Source organism: Cylas formicarius, unplaced genomic scaffold (genome assembly GCF_029955315.1).
Source record: "Cylas formicarius isolate icCylForm1 unplaced genomic scaffold, icCylForm1.1 PGA_scaffold_9__14_contigs__length_23061073, whole genome shotgun sequence".
NCBI classification, from domain to species: Eukaryota; Metazoa; Arthropoda; class Insecta; order Coleoptera; family Brentidae; genus Cylas; species Cylas formicarius.
Window position 1 is genome coordinate 11,301,173 of NW_026844365.1, and position 15,991 is coordinate 11,317,163.

General features: G+C 36.4%; 1 protein-coding gene across 1 annotated transcript in view; it reads right to left on the reverse strand.

The window, feature by feature from the left end:
- LOC132707898 (2-oxoglutarate and iron-dependent oxygenase domain-containing protein 3-like) overlaps window positions 1-15,991 on the reverse strand; it is a 57,196-nt gene that overhangs the window by 17,565 nt on the left and 23,640 nt on the right. The window lies entirely within an intron of this gene.

Sequence of the window (15,991 nt, forward strand, 5' to 3'; positions counted from 1 at the left end):
ACAGACGAGTTTAAAAGGCGATAACGCTATTTTATATACGAAAAACTTAAAATAACTCGTATCAATCACCTTTTTGATGGGTGCTCCACACGATGATTATAATACAGATCTTTCAATGAGACCGACGAAGTCAAAGCCAAAATTGTTAAGGTGCCTGTCAATATTTCAAACCAAACATTTAAGGTATCAGTCAGTATTTCGAATATAAAAAATATACTTTCCAATTCCAAAAAAAATTTAATACTCCTGTCAAGATTTTAAATATAAAAAGTCAAACATTTAAGGAATTAGCAACTATTTCTATTATAAAAAAAAGTTTCCGATTTCAAGAAAAAAATTTAATGCTTTTGTCAATATTTTAAATATAAAAAGCCAAACATCGAATGTTTTAGTCAGTATTTCAGATATAAAAATATAACTTTGAATTCCAAGGCAAAAATTTAAAGCTCCTGACAATATTTTAAATATAAAAAGCCAAACATTTAAGGTATTAGTCACTACTTCTAATATAAAAATATATAATAATAATTCCAAAAAAAGGACTTCTGTCAATACTTCACATATAAAAAGCCGAACAGTAAATGTGTAATTAAGTATTTCCAATATAAAGTTTCCGTTCGTATTTCAAACATAAAAAGATAATTTCGAATTTAAAGTTTATGGTTTCAGTATTTCGAATATAAAAATACTCTTGAGCTAATTACAATAAAATCGCTTGCGTTCAGTGAAAATTTTTGCATTTAAATAAATATAATTAATTTCATCATTAACCTGTATTTTAAAAGTGTGAATTGTGAAAGTGTTCTGTTTTTTTTTCTTCAAAGCAGCTGCAAGAAAAAACCGCAAACCAAAAATTATAGGGACATATTAAATATTAAGCGGAAAAATATTGTGGGTAAATATTAAAAAAGGAACACATTTTGGGCAAATAAAAAAACAGGAAGAATATATATTAACAAATAATGTTACGAAAAAAATAAAATAAATTATACCTAATATGGCCTATATTAAAATTATAATTTTATTTAAATATCATTTATATTGATTTGTATGAACCGAATAAAAAAGTACAGAAAAAGTATTACCAATTGCTAATTTTATATATAGGAATATTAATAACCAGTAATTTAATAATTACCCAAACATATTCCGATAAAAAGGAAAATTGCGACCTGTCAGAACCTGAAGATTAAGGAGTAGTGATAGAGAACCAGTTCGCAGCTATCAAAAACTTCCATACGTCCCCCTGTCTCGTGCAGGTGTAAGCGTGTCTTAAAACGTCCTGTGTTTAAATTCTACGCCAAGGGGAAAAAATGGGAGAGGCCTGTCCTGGATTCAGTTTCGGCGGAAATTGGAAACTGACCAATTTGTTTTTCTGGAAAGGGCTTCCCCGTATAACTAACCGACAATGAAAATTGCATCGAGACTTTGTTTGAGGACTTGTTTTCTAGTTTATTACGTTTTTTCGTGATTCCAGAGCAGAGTTTCGACGATGACGACATCAAAGCCCTGTATTCGCGCAGCGAACAGATTTTGTTTGTTATTCGTCAATCGTAAAGGTCAAGGAAGGTTGACCTCTTTTGCAGTGATTTATCAGGGACGAGAAAATATTTGGAATTAAATTGTATATTATGCAACAAGTTTGATAGACGACACTTTAATCACTGACAATCAGAGTGACTGAACAAATTTATCAACGTGTTGCATACTACACTTTTCCAAGGACTATCAGTTTTTGGGGACACGGTGACGTCTGACGTTACCGTTAAAACTGACAAATGTCAAAACACCATCAATCACTAAAATCTACCGAAAATATCAGATCGCTCCCAAACTAGTGACTAAAGTACAGGCAATGTCCGAAGTGTTCCACGACCAAGAGGACGTCTTTTTTTATAGTAATGTCTTACATTAAATTGGCGTCATCAATTTCTGTTTCTTCTCTGTATGCGTTTTCTATTATTCTACTAGTGAAGTATGTGCTGGACAAGGACAGTAAACGCAAGTAGACGTAGCTCGGATTTCGTGGGTTGATCAGTGAAAAACCATTGGTTTATTTGTCACTTTCAAATGTTTCAAAATTGCTATGAAGGCTATCACGTCCTGTGAGCGATTTTTGCTGAATTTAGTTAATTACTTCCAAAAGAATTGAATCACGGGCATCACTGATTCGGCGCTGTGGCAAAAATTTGTACCGACCTGAGTCATACGTTGTAATTCATGACGCAAGATGAATATTGAGCTGAAAGACTCCTTCCTCAAAATCGTAGGGAAATCGGCCATTTTACAGCATATCAACCATACATAATGACGTTTTCCATTGTTCAAATTTTATTTTGAAGCTGAAAGATGTCATATAGATTCTACGAAATTTCGAGTCATAATAAAAGAACTGAGTTCCCGGTAGAAGGGTTAATTGAGATTTCTGCCAATTTCAGGTATAACTTTGAAATATAATACTTTTCTTATAGCTAAGCAATTTGTATTTCTCGCACTTCTCAGTCTTTGGCAGTTATGAAGGAAGTACGCTATGGCGGGACACCCCGCATAACCTTTTGCTTCTGGTCTAGTCCTGAAGATATTTCGGGGAACTAAACTCCAACTAGCATTTTTTGTAACTCTTTTGTTGTGAACATCGAACTACAATGCAGAACCAATTTTTTGTTGAAAAATTCAAATCTCGGGACAAAAGAGGGTATATGCTTTTTTGGTAGTAACAAAAGTATAAACCAATAGAAAAAGACATAAGATTTTGAGTTCAATTATAATTAGGTTTTAAGGGGATTTATTCCTCGAAGAAACAGAAAAATTTTGAATATAATTCGTTTGATCAAAAATTAAAAAAAAAATATGACTGTAGTCATCAACATTGGGTAGCTATTTGTTATAGCTTTGTCCACACACTGTGTAGATATACTGATGGTATAATTCTACCACACATTAGAATGTTATTACAACCGAGTTAAACAGTTTTCTATTATACTTTAACATTTTTAAGTACGCATACGTGGTTAATTGTTTAACAAATTACGGGTAGTCGTTTTCACACGTGCGTCAGTCGTTCTTAAAAAAATTCCTCATCATTAGCCGCGCACAGAAAATGTGAGCGTCCGATAGTGAAATACCTAATTCGACGTAGGGTTTTTCGATACTATAATTACGGATTTGATATTTACCGTTGTAACGATACCGGCAGAGCTAAACAAGTTGCGATAAACATATTTACTGCTGATTCTTTAATTAATCACACCCAAGAGCACGCCATAGGCTATGTGGAATTATATATTCAATGAACCGTTCTTTACTTAGACGAATTCCTGCCTTTTTTCCGTAAACCACAGTAAATCATAACTAAAACAACGAAACCCTAACCCAACTTTGACGATTATCATCTATTTATTATCCTAGGACGTCACCAAGAGTCTTTTTACAATTCTTCTTTTTTAAGAATTGACACTCCAAAAACGCAACTAAGTGGTCTGTGTTCATTTTGAAGCAATAAATTTGGAGGACACTGGGCGCTTTTTTCAACCCCTAAGCATTTAGCAACATTCAGGCTGAAATAACGCAACATAAAAATAAAAAAGTTCACTTAAAACATTATCGAATGATATATTCCGACATGATTCCAAGCATGGATCGCTTGCGTGGAACGGATCGAGTGTGTTGACATTAAAATTTGTTATTGGCAAGTCTGATAAGAACGTCTGACCGACGTGATGTTAGCATGCGATCGGCATGGAAACACCAAAGGCTTAAAATTCCGTTTTTCTTTCCTGCTGCGGTCTGTGACGTGTTCAATTTTTCCACGGTGAGCTCCATCTAAACTGAAATACGCCCAATATTGATTTTGTCACACACGTTAATACTAGTGGCAGATAAGTACAATACAAGATTGTTTTATGTTATTTCTCTTCTTTTTTACCCGATTGGATTTTTTGAGGGTAAATCGGTTACTATTGTTTGAACTAAATGGTTGTATGGTAAAATACGTACAAACAATTTGATACAAGTGTTAATTAATAAACATTTATTAAAATGGTAAATTCTGATGCTCCATTTGATTGGGGGGTAATGTATATACCCAAAAGTTTATTTTTTCTGGATAAGTAAAGCATTTGCACCTATATATAAAAAATACATGCTGCTATTTTTCGACTAATAATTTTTTGAATCTCTAGGTATACTGATTTGTGTGTGCTTTTTTCATAAACAAATATTTAAAGAAAATGTTTTATCATCATAATATCTCAACGATAGCATAATTTGCCCAACTTTCACGCTGTTGCCACTCCAATTTAGATCTAATCAGCTGAGTTTCCATACACCTAGCGAATCGAATAAATAATTCGGTATCCATTTCCGCGTAGAAATTTGAACATTCGGTGTCTATTTTAAAGAGCAACCGGTGACAGCCTAAATTCCAAGCAGAAATTCTTCTTGTCGGTATATTTTCAAATATCGAAAAATGGGTTGACTGGCTGACCCACATAATTTTCTATTTTCTCTCATTGGTGTCAAAATAAATATAAAAATCCTAGTTCGAACTCAATGAATGACTAACGAAGTTCATATAGGTAATGGACGAATTGACCACGATATCCTGACATTCTGATCGACAGAAAACATATCACGTGACATATGAAGTACTGTCATCTGCCACTGTCTTAACAACTAATTAACCAGTTAACCCGGTGAATTTATAGTACGCGTTTGCCAAGCCAATATCTACCGTAAGTACCCTCATAGTTTTTCTGTCATTATTCATGGATTTTGACATTTGCGCAGCTGCAAAAGCTGAGACAACAAAAAACAAGGTTCTTTTTATATTTTTACTGATTTTTTGAGTTAGATAATTGCAAGGATATCTACTAATTGAAAACTCTTTGATTTGACTGCTATTTGAATCGAATGGCTGCAAAATGACGCAGAAATTTTATTTCGTGGTATAAATCTGCGGCATAATTTTAACCAACAAAATTGCTCGAAACCGACAACCTTTTTGCCGCTTAATTGTATGAGATTTCGCATGTAAACGATTAATTTGCTGAAATGTAGTTTATAAACGTTTTTATAATTTCGCCGGCAGGAACGTTTTTTGTCTCGTGTGTGCAAATACTTGAACCTAATTAAACACTTATCCTCGCCGTCCTTAAGCTGAATGTAAAATTGTACTATGACGAGCAAAGGCACTCGCGCTTCGTCCGCAATATGCCTATCTGTTTTGCTACCTGGTGCTACTGTTTTCGTAGAGAAAGTATAGAATGCAACACGTTCGGTAAACTTTTTAACTTACTCGTTTATTAAACACTCGCTCCGCTCGTGTCAACTAAACTCGTGAGTCAAATGCCGTTTTTCCGCAATTGTTGCATAATATACTAATTAATTTGCCTGCGATAAAGGATTGAGCCTTTGTCTAGAGCGATATTTAGTGCGTCATTTAGTTGTATTTACAACTTTTCATAGAGATAAAACCTGCTGGTTGCAATCAAAAGATGCATACAGAAATACATCTGAAAATTGCATTGCAAATAACTATTTTATATACAATTAGGTAACATTTAATTCCATCGGTAGATAATCATAGTAATATAAAATTTTCGACAATTGGTTTTCACAGGCAAGGAAAAGGCGATGTATATAGTTTCTTTGTTCTACGAGAGATACACTTTCTACGCTTGTAGGTAGTCGGAATCACATAGTGCGATAGTTTTTTATTCAGTTGATACTCCAAGGAGCACCGATTAGATGATACCAACGACATTCATTATGTGACGTCATCACAGACTAACCGGAATATTTTTCTATGCTCCATGAGGATATTACACATACAGTCAACGAATATAGAAAGATTAAATACGGACGATAGGTACAATTTCGATACTCTTATATTTGGACCGGAAATATAGTGCTTTTACAACAGACTCTGTGATTACCTACTGGTAAGGTACAGGTAAGGGTCTGTCCGGCAGCTCCTGCCGGACAGACCCTTACCTGTAACCATTCCAGGTCCGTCGTAGGAACTTATCTACCTACACTAACAAGCGAGATATAAGTATGTTTTCCATCTTTTTCGCGTAGCAATTCTTGAAACATGTACATAAAAAATTCGTACAAAATAACAATTTATTACGTTCCATTTCATTATATTTCTACATAGTATCATTATTAATATACAAAATATTAAATATAATAATAATAAAATAACAGTCACTTAAAAAATCGTCACTATCGCCGCCTAGTTTAATGATCAACTCTGCGACTAATCGTTCTTGATAAATATTTTCTTCTTTTATTACACGTTTTTTAGAGTTAGACCATCTTTGTACTGATATTTTAGCTACCTCTTGCCGAATTACGTTTATGGTTTAAATTTTGATGCAGTGTTATTTCTTCTCATATGCGCTTTCAACTCGGACCAATTCATCTCAATCGGGTTAAATATACAATGATACGGGGGTATTTCAAGATTTCATTTCATGTCCGTTTTGTTGTGCTATTGAATCGATCTTGTAGTCTTTATTAAAATGTTTTATTTTTAATAATTCCAGAAGTTGTGTTTTCGTGTAGCTCTCTTCAAAATATAAATCATTTTCCTACATAAATTCTTTAATTTCTTCTTTATTTGAAGAAGTATTTGGAATTTTTCTAATTTGGGATGAATGAGACGAGGCACCCAACCATTTTCGGACCCAGCATGAAGAATTATTATGCGTTTTCCATGTGAAATCGGCACGTCTAGTACACACTTCTTACTTCCGAAAAATCGAATTTTTCGAAAATATTTACGTTTGTACAAAAATTTTATATATATATATATATATATATATATATATATATATATATATATATATATATATATATATATATATATATATATATATATATAACGGTAGGACCTATGGGATCGCCATTGGTAAAGAAATGATTTTTGTCTGTCCGTTCTCCGTTCTCGTCTTTTGGTTTTTGCTGAAAAACTTTAAACCGTTGGAGCTACAAAATTGAAACTTGCCTCCTTTTTAACCCTCCACGAGATAGCTCGTAAGAAATGGCCTCGATCCGACGCCGGCATCCATCTTTTTTCGCGATTTTCGACTGTTTTTTGAACATTTCTATGAAACGCGATAAGTGTCCGAAATTTGAAGCAATCGACTTCATATTTGGCACACATATGGAGTTTTGGCAGTGACAGAACCTAATGAAAATAGGGGGGCTGGGGGGTCGGGAAGTATTTTTAAAAAAATAAAAATCAAGTGTGAAAGGGTCTACAAGAAAGACGAATTTTCCAAAACCGTTTACAATACCGAAACAAGTCTTAAACCTGAAAACGCAGAGGATACGGCGCCAGAAACTTTTATTCTTGACAATTTTTCAAAAATACACAGGGTGGCAATGGGTGCCCCTATTATTGAAAATTTACATGACGATATAGCCCATATACACAGCTAACACTTTTGTATTTAAGGTTTTTATGTATTTTGCAGGGTGTTGGCCATATTACGTACAGTATTAGAAAACATAATAAGTGCCCCAAATTTGCAGCTACCGACTTCAGACTTGGGAGAGAAGTAGAAGTCTGGACCCGCATTTAGACTCTTTAAATTGGGAGCAATAGAATAACGCGAAGCATTTTTTTTATTTTTGAATTTTTTTTTTGGTTATTTTGGCATCCAGAAAAACATCTTCTCCTCCAGAACCATTCATCCAATCGGAAAGATTTTACAACCGTAATACGTGTGAGACCCGGCGCTACAACTTTTGTTTCACGCATTTTTTCGATTATATACAAGGTGATTCAGTTATGGACAAAAATCTAAAAGACCCTGAAAATTGTTCTTTTAGCGAGTAAATCAAAATTCGTACAAAAAATAGCTAATAAGTTCAAACAGTGGCATAGGCAGCATCAAGAGCTGCAATTTTTGTATTTACGGTTTTCGTCTATCCACTGTTCATCCATCCATGTCATCCATATTTGAAAAAATCCAAAATCCCCATTTCTCACCCTCAATCTAGACGCGATTTACTATTACCACGTACTGCATGGTTTCAGAAAACAAGTAGTTTCTTGAAAACTATTTACTCCATTGGAAAAATTCGTATACAATACAGAGGGCGCGAGATATTTGAATAAATATAATTTTAAATTGCAATTACCACTAAAAATTTTAATATTTACGGAAGTTTGCCGTAATTTTGAAATTGGATGAGATGTGAAGGACACTTTAGACAGGGTGTATTCACAAAAAAATGACATCGACTTTGCGAAAGTTCCATAGCGGTACGCAGGAGCCCGATAGAAAAACAATGCGTCCCTCTAGGACAAAGAATAACCGGAGCGCCTTCTTTTTAAAATAAAAAGCTGATTCGCGCTACTTGCGACGAACTTGACCCGCCCAGCGAGGATTTTTCGAAAGAAATCTTTTTTACTGTGTCGTGAGTGTCGAACACGTTTCGTCTAAATACACTATTGGCATATTTTGCTCTCGAATTACGTACTTACTGGAAGGATCACATTCAAATACCTCCGTAATATACACGAACATATTGCAATTTAGATTAAACACCTGATGTTAAAATAAACGCTTCTACTTATTCGAAAATACCCCGCAGCCTCAATGCTTAATCAAATTTCAAATGGTCCATTTTCGTTTGAAATAAAATTTTCAAGTTTCTAGAAATATTGGTTACAGTGCATCTCAGGTAAGACCTACTTAACGCAAAATAAACATCTGTTGGGATGGATTTTACCACGATCCTGCGAAGGTCTGCGCTTAAGGTACTGTAAAATACTTAAAACGTCAAAGCAATAAATGCACTATATTTTTAGTCGTATTATAACGGACACCGAATACTTTCGATCTAGAGGCAAAACCGTATCAAATGGGATCGTGGTTAGAAAACGCAGATATCGTATTTCTAGGTCGGCAAATCGTTCGCAAATTCGTCTAAATGAGAGACCGGTGCGCGCAACAATTCCGAGCCGTTCACGAACCGTGAATGGTCGAGGCGACTCGCGTGACTCAGAATCATCCGACGACCATTTGACGGCGTAGATTCCACGCCACCCGGGCCGAAAACAAAAGAACGCGCGACCAGACGCGGCGGCGCGTTATCCGCCTGAAAACAGGTGGCAGCGTTTTTGAACGTTTTATGTTTGTTTTGATATTGTAATTTGTTGAATCGGGACCAGTTTGGTTTTAAGGCTGGACATTCTATGACGAAAGCCCTATTAAGGGTCTTGGAGGGTGTACGAAATCCCTATTAAGGGTCTTGGAGGGTGTGATCGAGAGCTTCGACTCGGGGCTACACAGTGTCATAACGCTATGCGATTTGTAGCTTTTGACTGAGTGTCCCATGATGTTTTATTAAAAAAAATAGAACACTATGGAATAAAGGCGCCTCCAGACAGCCGTACATGCATTAAGACATGAATGCGCGTACGTACAGACTTGTGTGTCAGTATTGTTCGTGATTTTATTTTTATCAACCATGTCGAGCGAAGAAGATGAGATATATTTAGTAATATTGGCGTGCGTTAGTAAAAGAAAGAAAAATCAACTGAAGAAAAAGCGCTCTCTACGAAGGAAATGGCATGAAGATTGAAACGAAATCAATCTCATATTTATTTACTTGAAGAGCCACGCTTAGAACCTGATGATTGGCCCAACTTTCTCCGCAAGGATGAAGACAGTAAGATAGTAATACTCCTAGAGTTGGTTACAGCGATCATTAAAAGGCAGGACACATAGATGAGGCCTGCTATATCGAAAGACTATCAGCCACATTGCGGTATTTATAAATTACGAGGATTTGAAATTTTCGTCCATTATTTCTCCCCAGTCATTGTGTAACATAATTCCACAGACATGCAGTGTCATTTATGAAGTACTAAGGGATGATTATATGAAGGTACGTACAATACCTATATTAACATAGTAAGTACAACGTGACAGAATAATGTTGGAATGTTGACTTGGAACTTCATTATCTTTAGTCAGAGGGTATTGGTATTGGTATTAAAGGGGGGCGCCCTCGTGGGCGTCCAAGCACTTAGGCCACCAGATGGGCCGTTGTGCCCCCAGGCCGCTCTAGAGGGCATCCAGAATGCCGCCCCTCCTATAGAAGGTCAGCAACTCGTTTAACCCAATACCGTGCACTGAGTCCGGATCGATCCGTGCCGTTCCGAAGACTCCCAATCCCATGTCAAGGCAGGGCACTCGGTGAGTAGATGATACGGGGTCTCCTCCCCTTCCATGCACAACCTACACTTCGGGTCGTCTCCAATGCCTAGCAAGCAAAGATGCCGTCTAGCCTGCAATGTCCTGTGTAGGACCCTGTTAGTGCTCTACACTCCCTTCTGGTCAGTCTAAGCAGCTCCCTGGTCCGAGGGAGGGCGGGCCCATCCATCATAAGCCTCACCTGCCTCATTCCCGTAGCAACTCTCCAGCCCCCCGCGACCCGGTCTCTCGCCCAGGCTTCGAGAGCTCCCCGCCTTACACACGGGGCGATCCCAAGCGGGGCTCTGGCCCTATATGCCTATGCGAAGAGCCCTCTCTGGCTAATGCGTCCGCTGCCCCATTGCCTCGGACACCGGTGTGACCCGGAACCCAGACCAACATGATCTTCCTCTCCTCAGTACCCCTTTGCACTCCTTTATCAACAAGGAGCGCGTACGCACTGACTTCAGCGCCATAAGTGCAGCCCTACTATCCGAGCAGAAGAAGACTCTCCTGCTTCCGTGGCTGAGCCGAAGCACCTCTCTGGCCGCTATCAATAAAGCGAAAATTTCCGCCTGAAACTCAGTGCAGTACTGACTCAGAGGGACCGACAAGCTCGATCCCGTTGTTTCGCAGTACGCTCCAGCTCCGGCCAGATCTCCCATTCTGGACCAGTCCGTGTACCAGACAAGTCCATCCCAGGAGCCGACTTTGCCCTCTCTCCACTCTTCCCTTGATGGGAAGAGTGACGTCACTCGGCATGCCCATGATACCGCGAGAGCCCTCTAAAATGTCGTACGGACCCCGATTGAAAGTTCCCTCCCTACAGAGTCCGCAAGTCGCCAGCCTCACAGTTGTCCTGGCCGCCTCCGTCTGCACCAGAGCCTCTAGGACCCTCGTGGGCGCCGTTCTCATGGCGCCCGTTATGCAGAGGCAAGCCAATCTCTGCAGTTTGTCAAGAACTAGCCTTGCTCCCGCTAGTCAGAGGGTTATACTCTATAAAATGTCTTGAAGTTGTGGTGGAGCTTCCCGCTTTATTTTCTTGAGAATTAATCTCAAAACACTGAGGTTGAAGTGTAACAAATAAGTTTGCATTTCATGTATTCTGCCTCATATATTTGAATTTAATAAATAATTATTCTGCTCTTGATGTTGCTGCTGGTTGCTGTATACTTTATTTCAGTTTCCAACTACCGACGGCGAGTGGAAAAAGATTGCAGACGACTTCGAGAAAAGGTGCAACTTTCCAAACTCTTTGGGGGCGATAGCACGTGAATATAAAACCGGTTGACGGAAATGCTTCATATTATTACAATCATAAGGGGGCACATATTCTACTACTTTTGGCAGAGGTTAACTCGAATTACGAATTCATTATGTGGGATTTTGGTATAAACGGTCGAATATCTGACGGAGGAGTTATTGAGTACAGCCATTTTTATCGAAACCTAAAACATAAGAAACTCTTCATACTGCCCCCCAGAACACAAATAAATAGTAATGAACACTTCCATTTGTTTTTATTGGCGATGAAGCATTTGCTCCTCGTTCTAATTTCTTTAAACCATTTAGTCAGAGACCATGACAAGAAAATGTTTAATTATTATCTCTTTCTGCTCGTTTCCACACAGCTATATCTATTAACTCAAAATCAATCGACAAAGTGGTGATGGCATCTTGTGTCCTACATATTCTTTTGAGAAGACGATATGCCTCTGTATATGCACCTGACAACAACTTATTCAGAGAAAATCTTGAAGATGGCACTGTTAAATTGACTAGTTTGCAACGGGCTTACAATAGAAGACCGAACAACGGCGCACAAGAAGTTAGATAGTTAGTTGTGAACTATTTCACCGTAAATTGGCAGGAAAGAATGATTCGTTAATTAGTTCCTAATTACTATTATAGTATAATATAAATAAAACTTATAATGTGTAGAAAGATTAGTTATAAATGTTTAACTTCAATTCTAAGTAATTCTCAGTTTCTCTTATTGACCTGTGACCCTCATTTTCAATGTTGTTTCCATTATATTTGATGTTACTAACAGACTGTCTAGCGGTTAGAAGTAGGTCATAATACCATAAATGTAGTGCATATATTTCTTCTGCTCCAGCACCTGATCTTCTCGACTCCATCATTTTTTATGCTTCTCTTCAGAAACTAGATCGAAGGCTGTTAATTTTGGTTTTAAACATTTCTTTAGTCGCATTTTTCTCTACTTGTTGATGTTTCACCATTAACACATTGTAGGCTTCATTTTTCTTGTTTCCATCTATATATTCGTTGGATTTTATTTTACACAATAGGATTTGTATAATTCAATGAAGTCTTTGAGAAATTCTTTTGTAAATTTGCCATGTTCACAAAAAAGACTTGAATAAAGAAATACAAAATATTATAGCTGCGACACTGACAAAAGCCTTTCAATATAGAAAAGTTTGTGTACACAAGTATGAACAAGCTCGAATTCAAGCAAGAACAGAAAACCACTTGTACATCGACCCGCGTTTATGTCTTAATACATGCGCGACTATCGGTATCAACTTATCAGTTAACTTATCAGTTATCAGAAAAATAGATCCCAACTGGTCTTCTTTATAAACGAACTTTCAAACGCTCAGGAACTAAAATATTTGTTACCTCTAGAGGCAGGATTGAAACTTTATCTGACACTTCAAATGCTGCTTTAGATCTGACCGAAAAATGATTCGGTGCCAATAATCTTCTCTTAAATAAAAATTTTGAACTTTGAAAATACCGACTAACTCGAGGTACCACTGTTAAGCTATTATGCCTCATTATATATGATAAATTGTCGTGGTCACACCACACAGATGAATTGTTTAAAGCTTTATCGAGTCTGATATTTTTAAAAAGAGGAAATTTCGATACCCTTAAAACGTGTTATTTTGCACCACTTCATTGTGGAGGCACAGTACTACAGCACAGACCATTTTTAAATTACAAAAGAGAGCGATTAGGGTCATCTCTGGTGGGCATTATCGTGCTCATTGCAGACCCCTTTTATTGAGACACAGGATTATGCCTTTACCTCGCATCTTCGTTTATTTTACCTTAATTAAAACACATCACTCTTAAAAGAGCAATGAAAGAATATCCGCTTGCTCATTGCTCCTGTTCGGTTCAGGAATTTTGTTTTCGATATAAATAATTAAGCCTTATTCACATTGATTTTTTTTATGCTAATATTTATTGTATTAATTCTGTATTCATATGTGTATGCGTTTCTATCTAGTGATTTTACATTTCCATTGTTTTGCCTTTGTCTTGGCAATAACATATAACCTGTGACATATATGATTTATTAACACATATTAATTTTTCAAAGAAACTTCCGCAGGCTACTGTAATGCTTTTTACAAAACTTCCGGATTCCTCCTGCGTCGGTTTTTGCTTAGTCGAAAAATATCAACTAGGGTCAAAGAACACGAAAGAGCCTTACGACTAAGACAAATAAACTCATCCGCTGTTGCCGAACACACTCATGAAACCGGGCATAAAATTTTATTTGATAAAACTAAAATTCTTGCATGTAATCAGTTCTTCTACCAACGAAAAATCCGAGAGTCTCTAGAAATCTATAAAGAACCCAACAATCTTAACCGCGACTCAGGTCACCAATTTGGGAATCAGTCATCCGAGACGGTGTTTATACCCCTCATTCGCCCCCCACCCCCCTCAAACAATATATAAGCAGGTACAGAGTAAAATACGGGCCAGTTTCAGTCAAGCTCTGAAGAAGCCAACAGGATGATTGGCGAAGCGCCAGCGATTTCGACTAAGCAAAAACCGACGCAGGAGGAATCCAGAAATTTTGTAACACATATTAATATTTATTGCGAAGACGAAACCTTAACTTGTCAAAGCACGGGATAAATGAAGTTCTATTTCTATTGTAAAGGTAGTGGAGAGCATCTCGACACTAGATTCACAAATGGAAAATGGCCTGTGAACAGTCTCGGAGACAAGACATATGAGACACGTGTCACAAGTGGACATGTTCATTTCTGCTCTCGTCACTTACTTGAGTCTTCTGTCATTGTCGGAAGAGTGTATGTGTATCGGTATTAATTGTTCTTATTTGACAAAAAGAGAATGACTTTAGATAAACTAGAATAACGAAGTTTTTCAACTAATATGTCAACTTATTTGGCATAGTGTGATATTACGAATTAGTAATCTTTAACGAAATTATAGTGCGCGAAGCACTAGGTGAGAAATAAAAAACTGTATTACATATTCCTTTGGTCCAAAACATGGGCAATATAAATAGAATATTTAACCGTTAATCTATCATGAAAAGGAACTGTACTGCAGACATCCAAATAAAATGTCAAGCTTTCCTTTTTTCGACTTTGCGTTTTTCCATAGTTTTATACGTAGTTAGAAACGCCTGACGCGAATCCATTTTGAAAAAATATAATTAAAAACTTATAAAATTATGAGCAAGACACTCCTGATTACGATACTGTAGTGATTGTCTAGTCTCCACTAGCTATTTCGAGATTGCAACTGATCTGAAAAACGACAGCCAGAGACAATTTATTTCAAGTGGATACTTGGCATTATTTTTTAAATTTTTTGTAAATTGAAAAATAAATAAGACAATTTACTACAAGAAAAAATTTAACATCTTAACCATTAATGAAAGGACTGAGATTAAAATGTTGTATACAATCGATTGATGAACTTTTTGCACGTGTTTTAAAATAGAAAATTTTTGCACCGCTAATGAGATTTCACCCTTATGTCACTTTACTGGTCATCAACGGCTTAGAACCTAATTTTCCATCGTTTTTATTGATTGGTATTAAGTCTTCTTTCGATACGAGCGGAGTGCTTCATAAACGACTTTATGGTCAACAGCAGAGTAATATATCAGACACATTTGGATTTAAAAAACTGTTTAGATTTTCGAAAAATTGAAAAGGAAACTATAAATGTCTCTGTTTATAAATGTCGTCGATGCATTAGATGTTACTTTCGAATAAACAAGAACGAAACTAATCAAATAAAAATATTTAAAATGTACAATAAAATAAAAGCAAATCTTCATTTTTTAAATTCATAACTAACAATATTTGATATTTTGGAAACTTTAAGTGTTAGTCCGGCCAAACTAACCAAAACTTTATATATGGTAACCTTTTTCCATGATGGGTAGCGTTGTTATTGCTCATCATATGCGTACACTCCAGTTAATGGATAAAGTAAAACATTGTCAAAATAAACATGAAGATTTTTAAATTAGCAAGTAGGCTGTGGCTAATGGAAGTCGAAGATGCCTTATTTTTGTCTAAACGTCAAAGATTCAAGTGTGGATCACCATAAAAACGTGATCGTGGAAATATTTGAGGACTAGTTTGAAAAACTATCGCCAAATACTGCTATTATGTCGGATAATGCCTCGTATCATTCAGTCCGAATCAGAAAAAATCTTAATATTTCTTCAAATAAAGAAGAAATTAAAGAATTTCTGTGGGAAAATGATTTATATTTTGAAGAGAGCTACACGAAAAAACAACTTCTGGAATTATTAAAAATAAAACACTTTAATAAAGACTACAAAATCGATTCGATAGCATAACAAAACGGACATGAAATCTTGAGATTACCCCCGATCATTGTATATTTAACCCGATTGAGATGAAAGCGCATATAAGAAGAAATAAGTTTAATCTTAATTGCAATATGTTCGTATATATTACGGAAAACAACGGAGAATTTGAAGACGAAGTGGAGATGGT